General features: G+C 43.7%; 1 protein-coding gene across 5 annotated transcripts in view; it reads left to right on the top strand.

Moving 5' to 3' along the window:
* Positions 1 to 19,265, top strand: part of Rusc2 (RUN and SH3 domain containing 2) — a 57,972-nt gene that overhangs the window by 23,439 nt on the left and 15,268 nt on the right. The window contains exon 2 of one of the 5 annotated variants that reach the window (XM_029567994.1): positions 11,640 to 11,974. The exons of 3 other annotated variants lie outside the window; for them this stretch is intronic. The gene's annotated coding sequence lies outside the window, so the exon portion shown is untranslated. Of the gene's footprint in view, positions 1 to 11,441; positions 11,975 to 19,265 lie in introns of those variants that run through there. One more of the 5 variants, XM_029567995.1, reaches the window with a different exon arrangement.

Genomic DNA, 19,265 nt, shown 5'->3' with positions numbered 1-19,265 from the left:
CGTATGGAAGCCAGAGATCAATGTCAGGTGTCTTCTTCAGTCACTTCTCCACCTTGTTTGTTTGTTTGCTTGTTGGTTTATGTGTTGGTTTGTTTTTTGAGACAGGGTCTTCCTGTAGCCCCAGCTAGCCTGGAACTTCCTATGTAAACCAGGCTGGCCTTGATTGATCTCACAGAGATCCACCTGCCTCTGCCTCTCAAACCCTGGGATTAAAGGTGTGCATCACCATGCCAGCCCTTTTTTTTTTAATGTTTAAAAAAAATATTTTCTTTATTATTTTTATTTTATGTGTATGAGTGTATTGCCTGCATGTATGTGAGTACGCCCGTGTCATGCTGCAGAGGTCAGAAGAGGGCTTCAGATTCCCCTAGAACTGGAGTTAAGGACAGTTCATAGCTGCCATGTGGATGCTGGGAATCGAACCTGGGTCCTCTGCAAGAGCAGTCAGTGCTCTTAACTGCTGAGCCATCTCTCCAGCCCCCTCTACCTTATTTTTAAGACAGGCCCTCACCCAAAGCTAGACTGGTTAGCAAGCCCCAGGGATCCTCTTGTCTACCTCCCTAGCTCTGGAAGGCATACAAACACCACACACAGCTTTTAATCTGAATGCTAGGGATCTGAACTCGGGTCCCGTGCTTGCACAGTAAGCCCTTTATTGATGGAACCATCTGCCCAGCCCCCAGAAGGTGCTTTCTACTAGTTAATCGTTTATTTCACTCCTCATATCCCCAAGTCTCAGCAAACAATGCTCAGTCCTGCCTTGGCCTTTGCCCAGATGTTTCTGGAATTTCTTCATTTAAGCCCTAGAATCCCTTAGAGTGCCATTGGGGGGGGGGGTCCTTGAATGGGGAAAGGGAGTGAGAGGGCATGGGATTTTTGCCTCCCAAAGCAGATGTTTTGTGTATTAGGGCTCGGAGGGAAATCATTGAAACCAATGTTCTAACTCTTGTATTACTTTCCAAAGCATGGTGCTCCCCTGCCTACTCCAGAGGCACATTGGCAATGATTTTAACAAAACTATGAGTCCCTTATATTGAACTGTTACTCCTGAACATCCTGCCAGTGCCTTATACATAGCAAGAATGTGTCGATGTGCGTGACTTGACTGGTAGACTCACGTGACTTTGGACTTTATGATACAGGTCCTGTGGTGTACTGTAATCCCAGTAGTAGGGAGACAGAGACAGGCAGATCCCTGGGGCTTGTTGGCCAGCTAGTCTTGCTCAATCTGGTGACGAGAGAGAGAGAGAGAGAGAGAGCTTAATAATTTCAGGATGGGCCATCTTGGCTCAGTGAGTAAAGCCAAACCTGAAAACCCAATTTCAATCCCCAAAACCCTTCCATATGATGGAAGGAAAGAATTGACTCTTGCAATTTGTCCTATGACTTCCATATGTACACTGTGGCATGCATATGCATGCACACACACACACTTGTAAATAAATAACTGGATAGATAGATGATAGATAGATAGATGGCTAGAGAGCTGGCTCAGCAGGTAAGAGCACTGGCTACTGTGGCAGAGGACCTGGGTTCAATTCCCAGCACCCACATGTTGGCTAACAACTGTAACTCCAGTTCCAGGGGAATCCAGTGCCTCCTTCTGAACTCCATGGCCATTGCATGACACAGGTGTACTTACATACATGCAGGCAATACACTCATATACATAAAATAAAAATAATAAATCAATAAATAAATGTAAAAGAAAAAAATGATCTCAGGATGCCTCCAGATCAGAAAAGAGTACAGTTTATCATAATTTATTTGTTATGATTTGAGCATTTCTGATCTTTGCTGCTAGAATCAGTCTCACAGTTTGGGGCGAAAATGTGGCCAAACACAGGTTGCTGCTGTTGCCAAATATATCTGACTAGAAAAACACAAAAGTACTTCCTGTTTGTGTCCAAAGAAGTGTCCTGAGGGGAAAGGCCAGCAGAGTAATTATTAGGAAAGATCCAGGACAAAGGTAGTTCTCGTTCTCTCTCTCTCTCTCTCTCTCTCTCTCATCTGAAACAGCCGGCTAGCCACGAACTCATCACCTGGCTCCCTGTTCTTTGTGTTAGAAGCTGTCCTCAAAGGTCTGCTTTCCTTAGCTACAGATTCAGGTTTAAGAATGAAGCATTAGACACTGAACTGGAACTTCTTTGAGAGTGAGTATCTGTATCAGTCTGTGACCTTGTCTGGAGTGGTTGCAGCCAGCTGGCTTTTTTAGGGAGCAACCTCCCAGAAGTCTGTGTCTATCTTTTCTCCAGGGCGGTTTACTTTCTACAGACAAGTGATCTGCCAGGGATACGGGTAGGGTAATTAAATATAGTTGTTGATATTCTCCTAAAATAGGAACTTCTAGGAATTCTTAATGAAGATTTTCACTCATACTGCAGTTTTCAGGTTGGCTGCCTGCTTGCTTCTCTGCCTGGTTTTTCCCAGTCTAAAGCAATTATGTTCTGACAGTGTGTGGTTGACGACAGTGAGGACTGGGTGTCTGACTGCTGCTTCTGAAGACTTTCACCAACCAACATCTCTGTTTGACTGTTAAGTCCTCTGCCCCTGCTTCAGTGTCTGGTTTCCAGTTGCCTTACCACTCTAGGAATCTGTGACGATGATATATTTCCTGTGGGGCACTTTTTATTTCTGATGTTTGTTCTCCTTTGTTGTTTTGTCAGGAGTGATTTTTGAGCCACACTCAAGGGATATCTTTTCTCTCCTTTTTTCTTATCTTTGGTTTGGCTTGGTCCGGTTTTTTGCCTTACTGTGTAGCACTGGATGGCCTGGTATTCACTATGCAACCTTGACTGGCTTCGAACCTTCGGCAATCTTCCTGCCTCAGTCTTCTGAGTGCTGAGATTACAGATGTGTTCCTTCACACCCATCCATGACTCTTTTCTCTACTTCTTAAAACTTTAACTTTTTAAAATTTATTTTTATTTTATGTATATGAGTGTTTTGTCAACATATATATGTGTGTGCTCTGTTTGTACCTGGTACCCAGGGAAGCCAGAAGAGGGCACTGGATCCCCTGGAGCTGGAGTTACAAATGGATGTGAGCTGTCATATGGGTGTTGAGAGCCAAACCCAGGTCCTCTGCGAGAGCAGCAAATGCTCTTAACCACTGAGCCATTTCTCCAGCCCCGGCCTCTCGAAACTTTAGGTCCCGTAGGTGTTTTTGTTTGGTTGTTTGTTCATATCATGTAAGATTCTGGTTCTGCTGCCACTACTCAAGTCTCAAGCAGACTTTTTCTCTTTGGTCCTCTTAAGTCACAAGAACAATATCCATGGATAACTCTAAAGAAAGTAGTTTCTAGTAATAATGAGACTTTACATTTCTGTAAGATGTGTAGTTACCAGAATGTGGGAACTAATTCACTACTTGGGAGACAGAGGCAGGAGAATCATGAGTTTGAGGCCTGCCTAGATGATATAGCAAGATCCTGTTTAAAGGAAAAGAAGGGCAGGACGGAGGGAAGGAGGGAGGAGGAAAAAAGGAAGAAGAAAGAAAAAGGGGGGGCGCAAGCTAAAATGTGTTTATATTCATACACTGTTATGAGTGGACCACTCTTTAGATCTGTAGCAGGCCTATGTCACCCCTTTACCTCCACATCCTTTTTTTTCTTAGTGACTTCCCATAAAGTAGCTTGACCCAGGCACGGAAGTGCTCGGTGGCCAGTGGTTGTATTCATATTTGTCTTCCTTTCACCAGCCCCAAATCTCTGTGGTACACAGTTGACTAAAAGCCTTGAGGTTCTATAGGATTCTGGGATTGAAAACTGAAGAGAGATCTGTATTTAATCTTTTCAGATTTACTCAAGTTTACTGTCCCATTTTAGTCGGAGTGTGTAACCTTGCTTGTGTTTAGAATCTGCTATCCAGGACACTACTGGGGGTTTGATTCTGGAAGTTCAGGGAGAATGTAAGATTTAGAAATCAGCAAAAAATGAGAATAAACTTCAGATCTGAAGTCACTGTAGAATTAACTGTGGGCCAAGTATTGTTTTATTAAGTAGTAGAGAAAGGGCGATCTAGGGAGCAGAAGGAGGAAGATTGCATTGCTGCAGCAGGAACCAGAGGGAAAGACGATCAGGTAGGAGAGGATGAATAATCACATGACACAATTCAGATATCATGGATTCAAAACTCATAACTGCTTCCTACTGTTCAGATATAAGAAGGCAGATTTCTGGAGACTAAATATGGTGACTAGATATGGTGAAGATGCTGGGCGTGGTAGCACATACCTTTAATCCCAATAACTGGTGAGGCAGAGGCAGGCAAATCTCTATGGGCCTGGTCTACATAGTGAGTTCCAGGTCAGCTGGGGCTACAGGGAGACCCTGTCTCAAAAAGACCAAAAAAAAATTGACAGCCTATGCTTTGTCCTGGTGTAGGTGAGAGCGCCTCAGTTACTGACCTTCCCTACATTCCGTTCCTGTCTCTGGAGTTGAGCAATACCCCCGAGTTGCTGCTGTTGCTGTGGTGTAACAGCTTTGATGAGATATAATTGCATACCATGCATTTTGCCATTAGAGTGTACATTTCAGTTGTTTTTAACACATTAACAGAGTTGTGCCATTGTGACTCTAAGGAAATTGCAGACTCATCAGTTACTCCCCATTTGTCCCTCTGATTGATTGTCTGCTTTGTCTCTACAAATTTGCCCACTCTTGACTTTTCATATGAATGGAATCAAACTGATGCAGAGTTTTGATGGCACCTTTCACAGCCTAGTTGTTGATGATCCAAGGACAAGATGCTTGGCATTCACAGTCAGCAGAGATGAACCTGGGACAGTGGCTTTGGGCGAACTCTAGTGGGTATATGCAAAGCCGCAGGCTCTCTAAGTAAAACTTTATACAAAAGTGAAGAAACTCCCAAGAGTTGGGAGGGGTTTCCAAGGGGGGAAAGAGCTGCTGAATTTCCTGTGTCCTGGGGTTTTATAGGGCAGTGGCAGAAACTGAACAAAGGCTGGGGGAAACCTCAGTTGGGACTGGTTAATTCTCTCTGCTCTCATAGACCAAGCCACCGGAGGGACCTCACTCTCCATGCATTTCCCCCTAGCCCAAAAGGAGATGATTATGTGCCGCCCACCCAGTTTGGTGTCGTTGAAGGCCCCCTGTCCAGCTCTGACTCCAGCTTTGACCTTGCCCGTCTGCCAGCTGGTAGTCACTTGGCCAGTGTGACTATCCTGCAACCTTGCAGGTGTTAACCACACTGTGTTTTCTTTGTTCTCACACTTAAGATCAGCCTGTAGCTTTGCCATAGCAGAGTTGACTCTATCCCAGCCACCAAGATGTAGCTGTAGTCCTTCTTGGTTACATCATATTAAGCATTAAGCTCTTTCTCTTCAGGGTGGTCTGGGTGGTCCCCTAGGTGGAGGCTTCTTTATAGAAGCCACCCTTACTTGCAACTTAGACTGTTACAGTTATCTGCATCAGATGCAGGAGTGTATGAAAGCACAGATGTCTTGCATCTGCTCCTAAAGGGCTTCAGGGGTGGGGGCAGCTGGCTGCGTCAATGGCCTAGAGCCCCGCCCCTCTCATCTTCCCATGGGTAGTTCATACCCAACCATGAGCACTTTTACTCCTCTTCCTCAGGGCTCTGCCATTTTTTAATCTCCCTTTCAGCTCCAGCCTCTGTTCTCTCTGCAATGTATATGATAACTTGCAGTTTTCATCATGGGTCCTTTTCCCTTCTACCTAAAGATTCTAGTGCCTGGCTCGAAATAGTATGTGATCTTTTGTGTCTGGCATCTGACACAAAGCATGACATTGTCAAGGTTCATCTATGCTGTAGCAAATATCATCACGACTTTGTTCATTTTTATTACTGAGTAATATTCCATATTCCATTATGCAGCTATGCCCCAATTTATCTAGTCATCAACTGATAAGGATGTATGGTGTTCTCTTTGACTATTATGAATATATGTCTATATAATGTTTTGTGAACTTTTTTTCATTTCTCTTGCATAAATACCTAAAAACAGAATAATAGTCCTGGGCAGGCAAGATGGCTCGGAGAGTAAAGTTGCTTGCTGCCAAGCCTGATGACCTGGGTTAGAATTTAAAACCATGGGGCCCACATAGTGGAAGGAGAGAACCAACTCCTTACAAGTTGTCCTCTGACCACCTCATATGTCCTCTGACACATGTACAGTGGTGCTCCCTTCCACAATAAATTTTTTTTTTTAATATTCTTCTGAGGCTATGGTAACTGTTTCACTTTGCAGGGGAGGGACACGTTCTCACTGTACAGCAATGGTTGGTTTGAAACTTTTTTTTTTTTTGTCTTTTTGAGACAGGGTCTTCCTATAGCTCCAGCTGGCCTGAACTCACTATGTAGACCAGGCTGGCCATGAACTCACAGAGATCTGCCTGCCTGTGCCTCCTGAGTACTGAGATTAAAGGTGTGTGCCACCACACCTGGCCCTCTCAAACTGTTTTCCAAATTGGCTGTACCATTTCACATTGCTCTGCGACCTGTGCAGGTTCCGTTTATCCGCAACCATCAGCATGTGCTGTTGACTGTCGTTTTTATTTTAACCATTTTACTGGGATTAGTGTTATCTATTTAATTTTGTTCAGTACTCCCCTAGTAACTAATGATGTTGAGCATCTTTTCATGTTCATGTTGAACAACTGAATGTTGTCTTTGGGGAAATGTCTATTCAAATCCTTTGTCACTTGTGTTTTTATTCCTGAGTTGTAGGGGTTCTTTATATATTATGAATAGAAGTTTCTTGTTGGATATTTGATTTGCAAATTTGATTTGTGGGAAATTTCTTCCATCAATAGGTTATCTTTTCATTATCTTGATTGTCTTTTGAAGTATACAAGTTTTAAATTTTTATAAAATCTAATTGATCAGTTTTGTATTTTATCACTTGTACTTTTGGTATTGTGTCCAAGAATGTGTTTCCTAACTGAAAATTGCAGTGAGTGACTTCTTCATTTTCTTTTCAGCAGATCTTTTAGATCTTTTTTCTGTGTGAAAAAATGGGTCTCTCCTCCCAGCCTTCAGTCAAGTCTGCCTACCTCCCACTCTCATTTATACCCAGGAAATACCTCTTTTTAGTTACTCTCGCTCAACAAGACTTCAACTAGACACCTCTGTGTGTTGAGCACTGAGCTAGGGTGTATGGAAATCCTAAAATGAAAGTGATGCTGTCTTAGTTACTGGATATAAGGGATCAAAGATGTGACCAGAAGGTGGACTGTGCAGTCTAGAAGAGATGTGAGGGATAACAATGGTAAATGATTCATTTTGAACTTGTCGCTAGCAGATTCGTTTCTGATAAAGTTTGTATCAGGAGGCAGTGAAATAAAAAGATGATGGCCATGCATCCTTCTCTTAGGAAATGATAGTCAATGTTAAGCTTATTTTTTATTCTATTTATCATTTTAATTTTATGTGTATGAGTGTATTGCCTGCATGTGCGTAAGTGTATCCTTGTCGTACAATGCCCAAGGAGGTCAGAAGAAGGCATCAGATCTCCTGGAGCTGGAGCTACAGATGGTTGTTAACAACCATGTGGGTGCCAGGAATCAAACCTGGGTCCTCTGCAGGAGCAGAGTAGTCAGTGTTCTTAACTGCTGAGCCATCTCGACAGCACCATTAAGCTTATTTTTGTTTTCATTTTTCAGTGCTACTGCTTGACAGTTTAAGAACTTGGCAATCCTTCGCTGGGTATGGTGGCTCATGCCTTTAATCCCAGCATAAACAAACGAACGAATTTGGCAATCCTGTACTGATCCCACAGTTTTATTTTTGTTGTGGTTGTTGTTACTGGTTTTTGTTTGTTTGTTTTTTGGGGGATGAGACAGGGGTGGCCAAGAACTCCCTATGTAGACCAGGCTAGCCTCTATCTCAGAGAGATCTCCCTGCTTCTGCCTCCCAAGTCCTGAGAATAAAGACATGTGCCAGCCTGTTTTGCTTTTTTGTTGTTTTTTGTTTGTTTATTTTTAAAGTTATATGTATATTTTGTTTGCATGTATGTAAGTGCACCATGTGCATGCAATGCCTGAAGAGGCAATCAAGTCCTCTGAAAATGAAGTTATATATGATTGTAAGCCACCACGTGGGTGCTGGGAACCAAACATGGGTCCTCTGCAAAAACAGCCAGTGGTCTTACCTGCTGAACCATCTCTCCAGCCCTGGGTTTTGTTTTTATTTTGGGTTTTCTGCTGTTCTTGTTGTTTGAGGCAGAGTAGCCCAGGCTCGTCTTGAACTCACAGCAGTTCTCCTATCTCAGCCTCCCAAGTGTTGAGATTACAGACATGACCACACCCAGTTTGAGTTCACAAATTTTAGCTCACAAATTTAGCTCATCTGTAAAGACAGCTTGCAAATACTAGTTCAGAGATCAGAGGGATAATTTCTGGGTGATCAGTGAAGACTTTATGAGTTGTTCTGAGTCTTGTGAGTTTCCATAACTAATTATGGGATATGGGAAGCAAGGCTGGTCGACAGCTCTGATGGACAACTTTGGAAGACAAAAAGAGAGGCTTCCATTTGGTTCTCTAGGCCATGGGAAGCCATTAAGGGGACAGGAGCAGTCATCGTGTTGAAGAAAGGTAGTGCTTTAGGGTGATGAATCCGGGAGTGCTAGAAGGTAAACTGCAGGTGGGAAGACTTTGATTGGAGGAGTTTATGTTTCTATTGTGTCCATATTTGATTTTTGTTTCTGGCTAGATAATAATTTGACCTTTCATCAAAAGCCGTATAGATCTTTGGCAGTAAGGTTGGGAAGTAAGTGGCAGTGTGGTCTGTGGCGAGCTGAATTAAATGAAACACTGAAAGTGTGAGAGCGCTCACCTTCCATAGGCAACTGGGAATCTTCCGAAACACTGAGTAGCCAGTCTGTGCTTGGATTAGCCTCAAAGAAGTTTCAGGGACAAAGACCCTGGGCCCAGAGCTCCACAGTAATCAGCTAGCATTCCAGGCATTTGATTACAGAAGCTGACTTCGTTTAACCCACAGCTGTTAATCCAAACTCCTTGGTGGTCTCTAACTACTCCAGAAGAGGCAAGCACCCTGACACCATTTCAGCCATCCAAGAGGACTGCTAACAGCCGCTTAATGTTAGGAATCCGTCCCTCCCTCCCTCCTTCCTTACTTTATTGTTTACTGTAGGATCGGGGTTATTGCCCCTCAAACAAGTCAAGGTTAGAAATGGGTCTTTGAGTCTTTAGCCTCTTTCCTTCTCTTTAATTCACTTTAGTTCATTCATGGAGTCAGGATGTTCAGGTCTCAAGAGGAATGGAAGAAGCAAGAAAGGGAAAGAGGTGGGTGTGATGGCACACGCCTGTAACCTCGGCACTCAGGAGCCTGAGCAAGCAGATTGCCATGAGTTCAAGGCTAACCTGGATTATAGCATGAGTTTGAGACCAGCCTGGGCTGCATATTAGCAAGTCCCCATCTCCAAAGAGCCAAAAACAGAAGAAGAGAGGAGAGGGGAGGGGAGGGGAGGAGAGGCCTATGGTGGACATAGGGATTGAAACCATAACACAAAGCAGAGGAAGAATGAAAAACAGAAGGGGAGGGAGAGGAGAGGAGAGGGGAGGGGAGGGGAGGGGAGAGAAGAGATCCTGAGTTAGTGTTGTGGTCCTGTGGTTTCTCCAGTCTTATTTCCTGGGACCTGAAATTCAAATACTTCCCCATGGAGTCCAGATAGCATAGTCAGCCTTTCTTACCCATAGGGCCTAAAGCCACAGATTCAACCAACTATAGACCAGAAATATTCAGTGGAGGGGGCTGGGGAGATGGCTCAGGGGTAGAGAGCTTGCATAGCATGCATGAGGTTTTCAGTTTCATCAAAAAGGCAGGAAAGGGAAAGGGACAGAGAGAAAAAGAAAATTCAGAGGGAAAAATTGCACTCGGGCTGGTGAGATGGAGAGATAGGTAAGGGCTCTTGCTGCCAAGCCTGACTCCCTGAGTTTGATCCCTAGAACCTACATGGTGGAAAAAGAGAAACAGCTCCTACAAGTTGTCCTCTGACGGCCACAGTGGCATACATACCCACACACTAGTAAATGGGTATAAAAAATTTTTTGTTGGGGCTGGAGAGATGGCTCAGTGGTTAATAGCATTGACTGCTCTTGTAGAGGACCTGGGTTCAATTACCAGCACCCACATGGCAGCTACGAACCATCCTCAACTCCAGTTCCAGGGGAATCCGAAGCCCTCTTCTGATCTCCGTGGCATTGCATGACACAAGTACACTCACACACAGACAGGCAATACACTCATACATATAAAATAAAAATAATAGCCGGGCGTGGTGACACACACCTTTAATCCCAGCACTCGGGGAGGCAGAGGCAGGTGGATCTCTGTGAGTTTGAGGCCAGCCTGGTCTACATAGTAAATTCCAGCACAGCTGGAGCTACAGGGAGACCCTGTGTCAAAAAGACCAATAAATAAATAAACAAATAAATAAATATAATAAATAAAATATTTTTAAATTTTTTTGTTTAAATACATCTAAACATATACAGACTTTCTAGCCTTTTCCCACTAAATAATATATATGGCAAGTATTTAAATAGCATTCACATTGTGTTAGGCATTATGTATAATCAAGAAATTTTTTAAAGATGTAACTATGATGCCCTTTTATTTGAGGTATCTGAGCATTCACATAGTTTAATATCCACAGAGGGCAGTAAACCTTGGAAGGAGCCATAGGCAGGGCTAGTGCTTGGGAACTGAGCCTGTCCTGAGAGCATCTTTGTGCTGAAGGGTCACATAAGGGAGCAGTGGCACAAAGTGGACAGAAACGACACTGCTACTTACCATCCTGCTGGCTCCTGCTGTGTTTGCTTCTATCATTTATTTCCACGGAGTAGCCCAGAACCTGAGCAAGGCAGAGATGGAGGGCTCAGTAGGCCTATTGGAAAAACAGGTTTTTCTTCAGCCGAAGAGAAACCATTCCCTTTCTTCTTCCTCCTTTTTCTCTGGGAAGAAGGGCTTCCTGGCCTCTCCACCTGGTTAGAGGATTCTACATCCTTACAAACCTGCTTGGACCCAACTCAACAAGGACCAAAAACGGATGTGACAGGCCCAACCTCATCTCAACTGTTAGACCCTCTGAAGATCCAGGGGGCTCAACTGAACCCTGTCTTTGGAAGGGGGTCTACAGCCACCTTGGTTCTGAAAATCACTACCACCTTGTATGGAGCAGGCAGCCTGGCCGATTAGTTTCTAGACAGAGTGATCCCTGAGGTACACCCTAGGAATCAGTGCCGAGACTGGTTGGGCTTCAAGCATGGAGCCTGCTGTTTCTCTTGGTGGAATGATGATTGGTCTTTGCAGCCTCCCCAGGGCGTCCAAAATCCCCTCCCAGGCTGACACTCCACCCTAGCCTATCTGGAACCCTTGCAAAAGGAAGAAGCTGGAACACAAGCAGTCATTCAGAGTGAAGGGAAAGAGGAGGGAGAGGTTTCTGGCTAAGATCTAAAAGGAGGGGCCTGAGAAAGGAAGGAAGGAAGCAGCTCTGCCCAGACTCCTTCCCCCAGCACGCCTAAGGACAGGAGAGAAGCCAGGCTCAGTTTTCCCTACTTTTTGCTGTTGTCTGGGAAGTCTATCTTCCAGCACCTACTGCCCTCTGTGGCTGACTTCTCTCTCCTCTCTCCCTCCCCCAGGCTAACAGGCCAACAGGGACCGATGGGGAAGGAGGCTGAGTGGCTGTGCTGTGGGCATGCCTGCGCCTTTCCCTTCCCCCTTCCCTTAGCAGCAACGTCACCGCAGCACCAGCAGCCGCGGCAGCAGCAAGGAGACCAGCTGGGATTGCGCAGCCTCCCTGCATTAGCTAGGATGCCATTGTATTAGCAGAAATCAGATCTTAGGAAACCAGCCTGGTTCTCCCTGTGCCGTCCCGTCCCATGGAACAGCTTCAGCCGGGATTGTCAAGGTAGAGTTCGGTAGGAGTATAAAAGGAGCAGCAGCCTCCAGGTCCCGCTCAAGGCTCCTTGCAGAGGTATGGCTCAGCGGAGCTGGGGGGAGGGGCCGGGCAGAGCCAGGATCACCATCAGCATTTGGGCCTTGGTTCCTGAGGGCTGCTTTGTCTTTCCTAAAGAGAGAAAGCGTGCTGGCACGTGCAGACATTGGAAAAGCTCATCTCTACATACATTTGGCTGTAGTGCAAGGTTGGGCTAATGCTGTTTATGCTGTTTTATCAAGAAACAAAAGATCCTTTTCTTCCTTTCTGGGTGTTTCTGATGAAGCTGCTTTGACTGATGTTATCAGAATGGAGGGGGCAGATCTAGAAACAAAGGTTTTTATGGGTGAAGACACCTCTACAGCTACTGTAAGTTCATGATGAAAACCATGCAGGGATCCACTGTTCAAGAGGGCCGGGTGGTCTTCCCTCCACACTTGCATGCATGTATGCACATAGACACACATACTCTATTTTCTGCTGCTGTGGGAGCCACGAAACTCCAGGTTAGGATGCCATAAGAAAGAATGTAGAGTAAAATGCTCCCCAGTGTATGGAGAGAGGGACATTGCGATGCTGAAGGCACCTGCCTATTATAATCAGCCTTCTTATACAAATGTAGCTTCCTGGAAGAGACCTAAACACATGCTAAGCTAATAGTCCCAAGTCTACCCACTTGCCCTCTTCCCTTCCGCCCTGCCCTAGACTAGACCCAGTCAGGGAGACAGCTTTCAGGCCCATGGAGGTCCACAGGTCAAGGTCAGATCACTAAAGAATAGCAACTGAGTGCCCCTGCCTTCCCTGCCTGCTCTGAGGAAGCCAAAAATGAGGGGACAGGGTCTGTGACTAGAAGAAAAACGCTGATGAACAAAGAACCTTTCTTCTGGAGTTTTCTGGCCACAGATGGCCTGTTGCCGAACAGGTAGAAAGAGTTCCTTAAGTTCTCATTTCCATCAACACCTTGGTAGAGGATTCAAAGACATGGTAACGGTAGTTCCACAGTGTGTAAATATGTAGTTAAGGATGACACTGGGAAGTTGTGAGAGTGTTAATTCCCAGGTAGTGTTGAGGAATGTGAACAATAGAGCAAGGGGAAAGAGATTTGGAAACCATGAATGGGGCAGGTGAATTCTGGGAACTAGGATGTGAGGGGCAGGAGACAGCAATGACCAGAGTTGTGAGAGATCACAGGGACAATGATATGAAAGGGGCTCGTGTGGAGAAGAGTGGATTTAGCCCATATACCTATATACTGAAGCCAGGGTCTATCCAGGTAAGGTAGGAAACTGCTGCCTCTGGGTGAATGAAAGGACTTGAGGAAGAGGATGCGGCCCTGATCATCTCAAAAAGCAGTTGTGTTAGACATAGTTGGGAACTGCGCAGGCCAGGGTAGGCCAGGGTTTGAGTCCCATTTCAACTGTGTAATTGTGAGCAAGCTACTTATCCTCTCTAGGCCTCGGTTTTCTCATCTGTTAAATGAGAGTGAGTGCTTGTTTGGGGGTTTTAGAATGGAATTGGAGATGATATATAAGACACCTATCATGTTATGCTCAATAAATGATCACTAATAAGTGCATTACTTAGATCAAGAGACACCCATTGGGGACTAGGGCAAAGCAAAGGGCGCTCATAGAAAGCTTTCGCTGCATCTAGAGAGACAGACTTCACAGCTTGCTGTCAGCTGAGCCCACTGTCTGCCTACCCAGCTAGACACAGCTGGAAGGCTCGTCTTCTGAGAGGGCCTCGTGCTTTCTTCTTTGGAACCTCTATTAGCTCACTGCCCTTGCTCATCTCCCACTCCATTTCATCAGGACAAAAAGAGTATATGGAACAAGTGCGTTCACCCAGTGTTTCTACTGATGGCCACGGTGTTAATTAAATTTGTCCAGATAATAAACAAGTCACTCCCAGGAAAGAAGTCTTCAATATGTGCTCAATGAATGTTTTCTGTAGTGTTTGAAATCAAGTGAAATGTGTGTTATTACATTATTTACCTTTTTATTTACTTTTTGTTTGTTGTTATTGTTTTAGACAGGACCTCAAGTAGTGCAGGTTAGTTTGAACTATGTATGTGCCTCTGCCTCCAAGTTTATAGGTGTGAGCCACCTAGCTCTCATTTCATTCTTTCTTTCCTTTTTGTTTTTTGAGACAGGATCTCTCTATGTAGCCCTGGCTGGCTTGATGCTCCCTATATAGTATATAGACCACGCTGGCCTCAGCCTGCCTCTCCCTCTTGAGTGCTGGTATTAAAGGCATACACAACCACACCTACCCTTCATTTCATTCTTAAGTGGTGTAAATAAAAAGTCCAAAAGTTAGGGCTCCCATCATAATTCTGTTATTTATTTACTGGAGTCATTTCATCTTTCTAGGTATGACTTCTTTTATTGGGGGGGGGTCTTTTTGAGACAGGGTCTCCCGGTAGCCCCACCTGGCCTGGAACCTACTATGTAGACCACCAGGCTGGCCTTGAACTCACAAAGATCCACCGGCCTCTGCCTCTGCTGGGATTAAAGGCATATACCACCACACCTGGCCTTGTGACTTTTTTATTTTGTGGTAGGTACTAGGTATTATACCCAGGGCCTTACATATGCTAGACAAGTTTTTCCAATGAGCTATGTCTCTCTCTAGGTCTCTTTCTCTCTCTCTCTCTCTCTCTCTTTTTTTTTTTTTTTTTTTTTTTTTTTTTTTTTTTGAGACAGGGTCTCCCTGTAGTCCCAACTGGACTGGACTCACTATGTAGACCAGCCTGCCTCTGCTGGGATTAAAGGTGTGTGCACCACACCCAGCATAGACCTCTCTTTTTAAAAGTTTTTTTAAAGTTATTTTTATTTCATGTTATGTATGAGAGTTTTACCTGTATATACGTAAGTGCAGTGCACTTATACAGTGCCCACAGAGGCCAGAGGAAGGTTTAGGTCCCCTAGAACTGGAGTTACAGATGGTTGTTAGCCACTGTGTGGGTGCTGGGTGCTAAGTGCTGGGAACTGAACCCAGGTCCTCTGCAAGAGCAGCCAGTGCTCTGAACCGCTGAACCATCTCTCCATCCCCATAGACTTCTGTTTTGTGTTTTCGTTTTTTTTTTTAACTTTTTGAGGTAAGGTTTCACAAAGTTGCATAGGCTGGCCTTGAACTTACTCAGTAACCCAAGCAGACCTTGAACTAGAGAGCCTCTTACTTCAGGCTCCCAAGTAGCTAGGATTACAGGCCTGTACCACTAGGCTTGGCTTCCTTACTTTTAAAATTTAAGATGGCATTGTTTACTTTGATCTTTGTGAGGATCAGCTTTGTAGAGCTGGGGATGCAGCTCAGTGATGGAACTTTTGCCTACCCTGCTTCAAGGTCCTAGGTTCAATTTCCAGTGTCACCAAAGGAAAGAAAAATGCTTTGTGAAAATGTGAAAGGAGGCTGAGCTCAGTGGCGTACTTATGATCCTAGCTCTCAGGAGGCCAAAACAGGAGGACTGCAAGTTCCACCTAGTATTACATGCATAAATTCCGGTCTATGCAACTTTGTGACACCCTTTCTCAAAATGCACACACTCACACACATGCACGCACAGACCCCATCCTTTAAACAGGTTTCTACTACAGGTGCAAGACAAAAGTGTCCTTGTAGTTTCTGCTGGCTGGCTATGGCAACCAGGACTGAATATAGGAATAGGGGTCAGGGAAAGGGGTAGGGGGGGAGCGCAAAGAAACAGACGAATCACAGATTTAGAGAAAATATTGTAAGATGTATATCTGGCAGAATAAATTTTAAAACTCCTGCAGCTCAGTAATAAGAAATACTCTCTCGAATGAGTAAAATAGCTCACTACCAGATTCCAAGCACTGTGCACTAAGTTCTAGTGACACCGAGTTGATTATGTCATAGTTTCTGGCCTTTGAGCTGCATTCCAGGCTGCAGATAAACATGTAAACAGAACTGTCAGCACCCTCCACCAAGGACTCCACCGTCACCCCCAGATGTGCGCTTGCTCTCATCCCTGGTTTAAAGGATCAGTTTTCTACTCTTATCTGTGATTGGTTTTTCCATATAAACGTATGTCCTAGCAGTGATTCTGGGGGCCAGAACAATACATTCTTATGTATGCATACATGTAACTGTCTCTTAAAAATGGTGCTTTAAAGGGGAGAAGTACCCACTGAAGATCAAGGATGGCTATATCCCAGAGGGACTCTTCAAATACTGCTGCATGTACAAGAATTAGTGCCCCTCTTGGTCTGGCTTAGGAATTAGAGCCTGCATCCTAGGGAAAGCCTAGTATTATATGTAAGGAGAAGTCCCCTATTTATAGAAAACTAGCTTAAATCATATACATATGTGTATTTAATATATATCATTATATATTAATACATATTAAAAATAGATGAAGAATTTAAAATAATCCAGAATCACTCAATCTAGATCATCAATCCAGAGATCAGCACTTAATATTTTGTTGTGTTTCAAATTTTCTTCCCCAAGTATAGGCAGATATAGGCATAATTACTTAGAAAAATGCCATAGCGCATACTGTTCATCTTTTCTTAATTTCTCTTCATATTCTGTGAGCATCTTTCCAAGTCAGTACTCCTGTTAATCCAACATTATTTTGTTTGTTTGTTTTGAGCCAAGGTCTCACTGTGTTGTCCAATCTGGCCTCGAATCCTGGGCTGTGGCAGCCTGCTTCAGCCTCCTAAGTAGCTGCTGCCACAGGAAACCACCACACCCATCTAGTAACACAGAGTTACTTTAGTGACACTCCAAGATGTATTTTCAATTGAGTGATCATTATTGGAATTTTAGAATAGTCCTCTTTCATTTTGTTATTCATGTAGCTCATATATATGACCCCAAAGTTTTTTTGGAAAAAGAGGAAATGGGAAGAAGTAAAGGGAAGTCTCCTGTCTCTTGTAGCAAAGCTAAAAGTTCTCTTCATTGCTGTCTCCGAAAGGCCATGTTTAAGGCAGAGCTGTCCCTCCAATCTCATAGCCACCTTTTGGGCAGAAGCCCAGCCCCCTCCACTGCTGGGCAGCAGTTCCCTTCCTCCTCATGTGTCTTTCCATAAGCCTGAATCTTCTGCTTTAACAAAAGTTTTAAACAGTGGTCTTACTGATATATAAATCACATACCTGTCATTACACTCACTGTGTAACCATTACCACTGTGTGATATCAGAACATTTTTATCACTCCATGAAGATCCTGCATAGCCACTAAGCAGTTGTTCACCATTCCCTAGCCCTTGGAAACTACTAATCTACTTTCCGTTTTAGTTAATTTTCCTATTTTAGACATTTCATATGAATGAAATCATACATCATACAAAGGAGTCTTTTGTGAGTGGCTTGCTTCTAAGTTCATTCATGGCGTAGCACATATCAGTGCTTCACTCCTTTTCATGCCAAATAATGTTCCATTGTGTGTATGTATCACATTCTTATTAATTTTTAGTTGGCATACAAACAGTGGGGAGATGTTACATTTTATTGATCCATTCATCAGGTATTTGGACTGTTGCCACATTTTGGTCTCTGAATAATCTGAGTAATGCTGTTGTGAACATTTTTATGCAAGCTTTTGTGTAAATGTTTCGTTTCTCTTTAACTATTCCTATAAGTGGAAGTGCTGGGTCCTGTGGTAACTCTCTGTTTAACACTCTGAGGGACTGACAGACCGTTTCCCAAGTGGCTGCACCATTTTTCAGTGCCCTCCGCAATGTTTAGGGGTTCCAATTCTTCCCCATCATCAGTACTTGCTCTTGTCTGCTGTTTTTCATTTTAGAGATCCTAGCAGGAACGAGGTGCTATCTCGTTGTGGTTTTTATTTCTCTAATGACTAATGATGTTGGCCATCTTTCATCTTACGAACTACATGTATGTCTTTGCCCAATTTTTAATTAAATTATTGAATTGTAAGAGTTCTTTGTATATTCGGATTAGAGGCCACATGTCAGAAGTATGATTTTAAAATAGTTTCTCCCATTCTTTTGGTTGGCCAGTGGTGGGTGTACAAAGTGTATGTCACCGTGCCTGCTGGGAATCAAACTCAGGTCTTCATGCTTGCCATGCAAGCACTTTACCAACTGACCTATCTCCTCAGCCCACTTTTCACTTTCTTTGTGGTATCTTTTGAAGCACAGAGATGTTTAATTAGGTGAGAAACCACCATCTAACCCGAGGTAACAAGGATTTACTCTTGAAGTGAAGATGTAATTCAGTGGTTAGAGTGCTTATCTAGCGTGCATGAAGCCCTGGGTTCAGACCTTGGCACCACATAAAGTGGGTGTGGTGGTGCACGCCTGTAACCCCAGTACTTGGGAGGTAGAGACAGGAGGATCAAGAGTTCAAGGTCCTCCTTAGCTATATATCGAGTTTGAGACCAGCCTGGACTACATGAGACCCTCACTCAAAAACATTTTTTTTTTTTACTCTTATGTTTTCTTCTCTAACTCTTAATTTTGTAGCTTAGTTTGACTTCCCTGCTGATGACCCCAGTCAGTACAAAAGGGCTTTCTAATCCAACAGGAGACTTCTCAGTAAAGGGAAAAATAAGATTGTAAATACTTGCTTCTTAATTTTAATGTGATTTTAACACAAATAATTGTGTTCTAATATAGTATATAATGATGTTTAATTATAATTTAATGTAATTGTCCCTCATACACATAGTTATTGACCAGTTGCATTTTTTCTTTGCTGAGTTTCTTGCTCCTGTCCTTAGGACGTGTAATTTTACTGTACTCCATGTGAGGGGCTGTGGTCCTTTGGTCTAAATGAGTTAAAGTTTAAAAATTGGTGGTATAAAGGGTTGAGTTAAATTATAAAGAAAAAGTTAGGGAGGGATGTGGACTCGGGATGGGTAAAAAGAAAATAATAGGAATTAAAAGGGAAAGAAGAGAGGTGAATGAATTAGGAGAAATTAGATATGGGGCGTCGAAGAGAGAGGACCTGAACTTGAAAGCTTGGGAAACTAGAATTTGAGATCATTGTGCCACAAGTAGCCAAGAAAGAGATCAGTGAAACTCACATTTGACCTTGTGTCCTTGAAGCCAGATAACCTTAAGCAAAAGAGAACTTTAGCTCATCAGAGGTAAAACTTGGTAGAGAAGATGCCCTTATCCTAGTAATCCCAGTAATGAAGGCTAAAACTAAACAAAATTGGAGCACTTTAGTAGGTTCTGAACTCTGGTCTTTTATAAACAAATATCAAGGTTGTTTGGGGTCCCTCATATTGGCCAGGTCTTGTGTAAGGGTGTGATAGAGTAAGGCGAAAGGATTGAGATGGCTACCACCCCCATGAGGGAGGGAGAGGTTGGTGTCAGCCATGCATCTGATGCCCAC

The sequence above is a fragment of the Nannospalax galili genome, unplaced genomic scaffold (genome assembly GCF_000622305.1).
Source record: "Nannospalax galili isolate Female #2095 unplaced genomic scaffold, S.galili_v1.0 scaffold341, whole genome shotgun sequence".
NCBI lineage: Eukaryota > Metazoa > Chordata > Mammalia > Rodentia > Spalacidae > Nannospalax > Nannospalax galili.
This window is presented reverse-complemented; position numbering and strand designations above follow the sequence as displayed.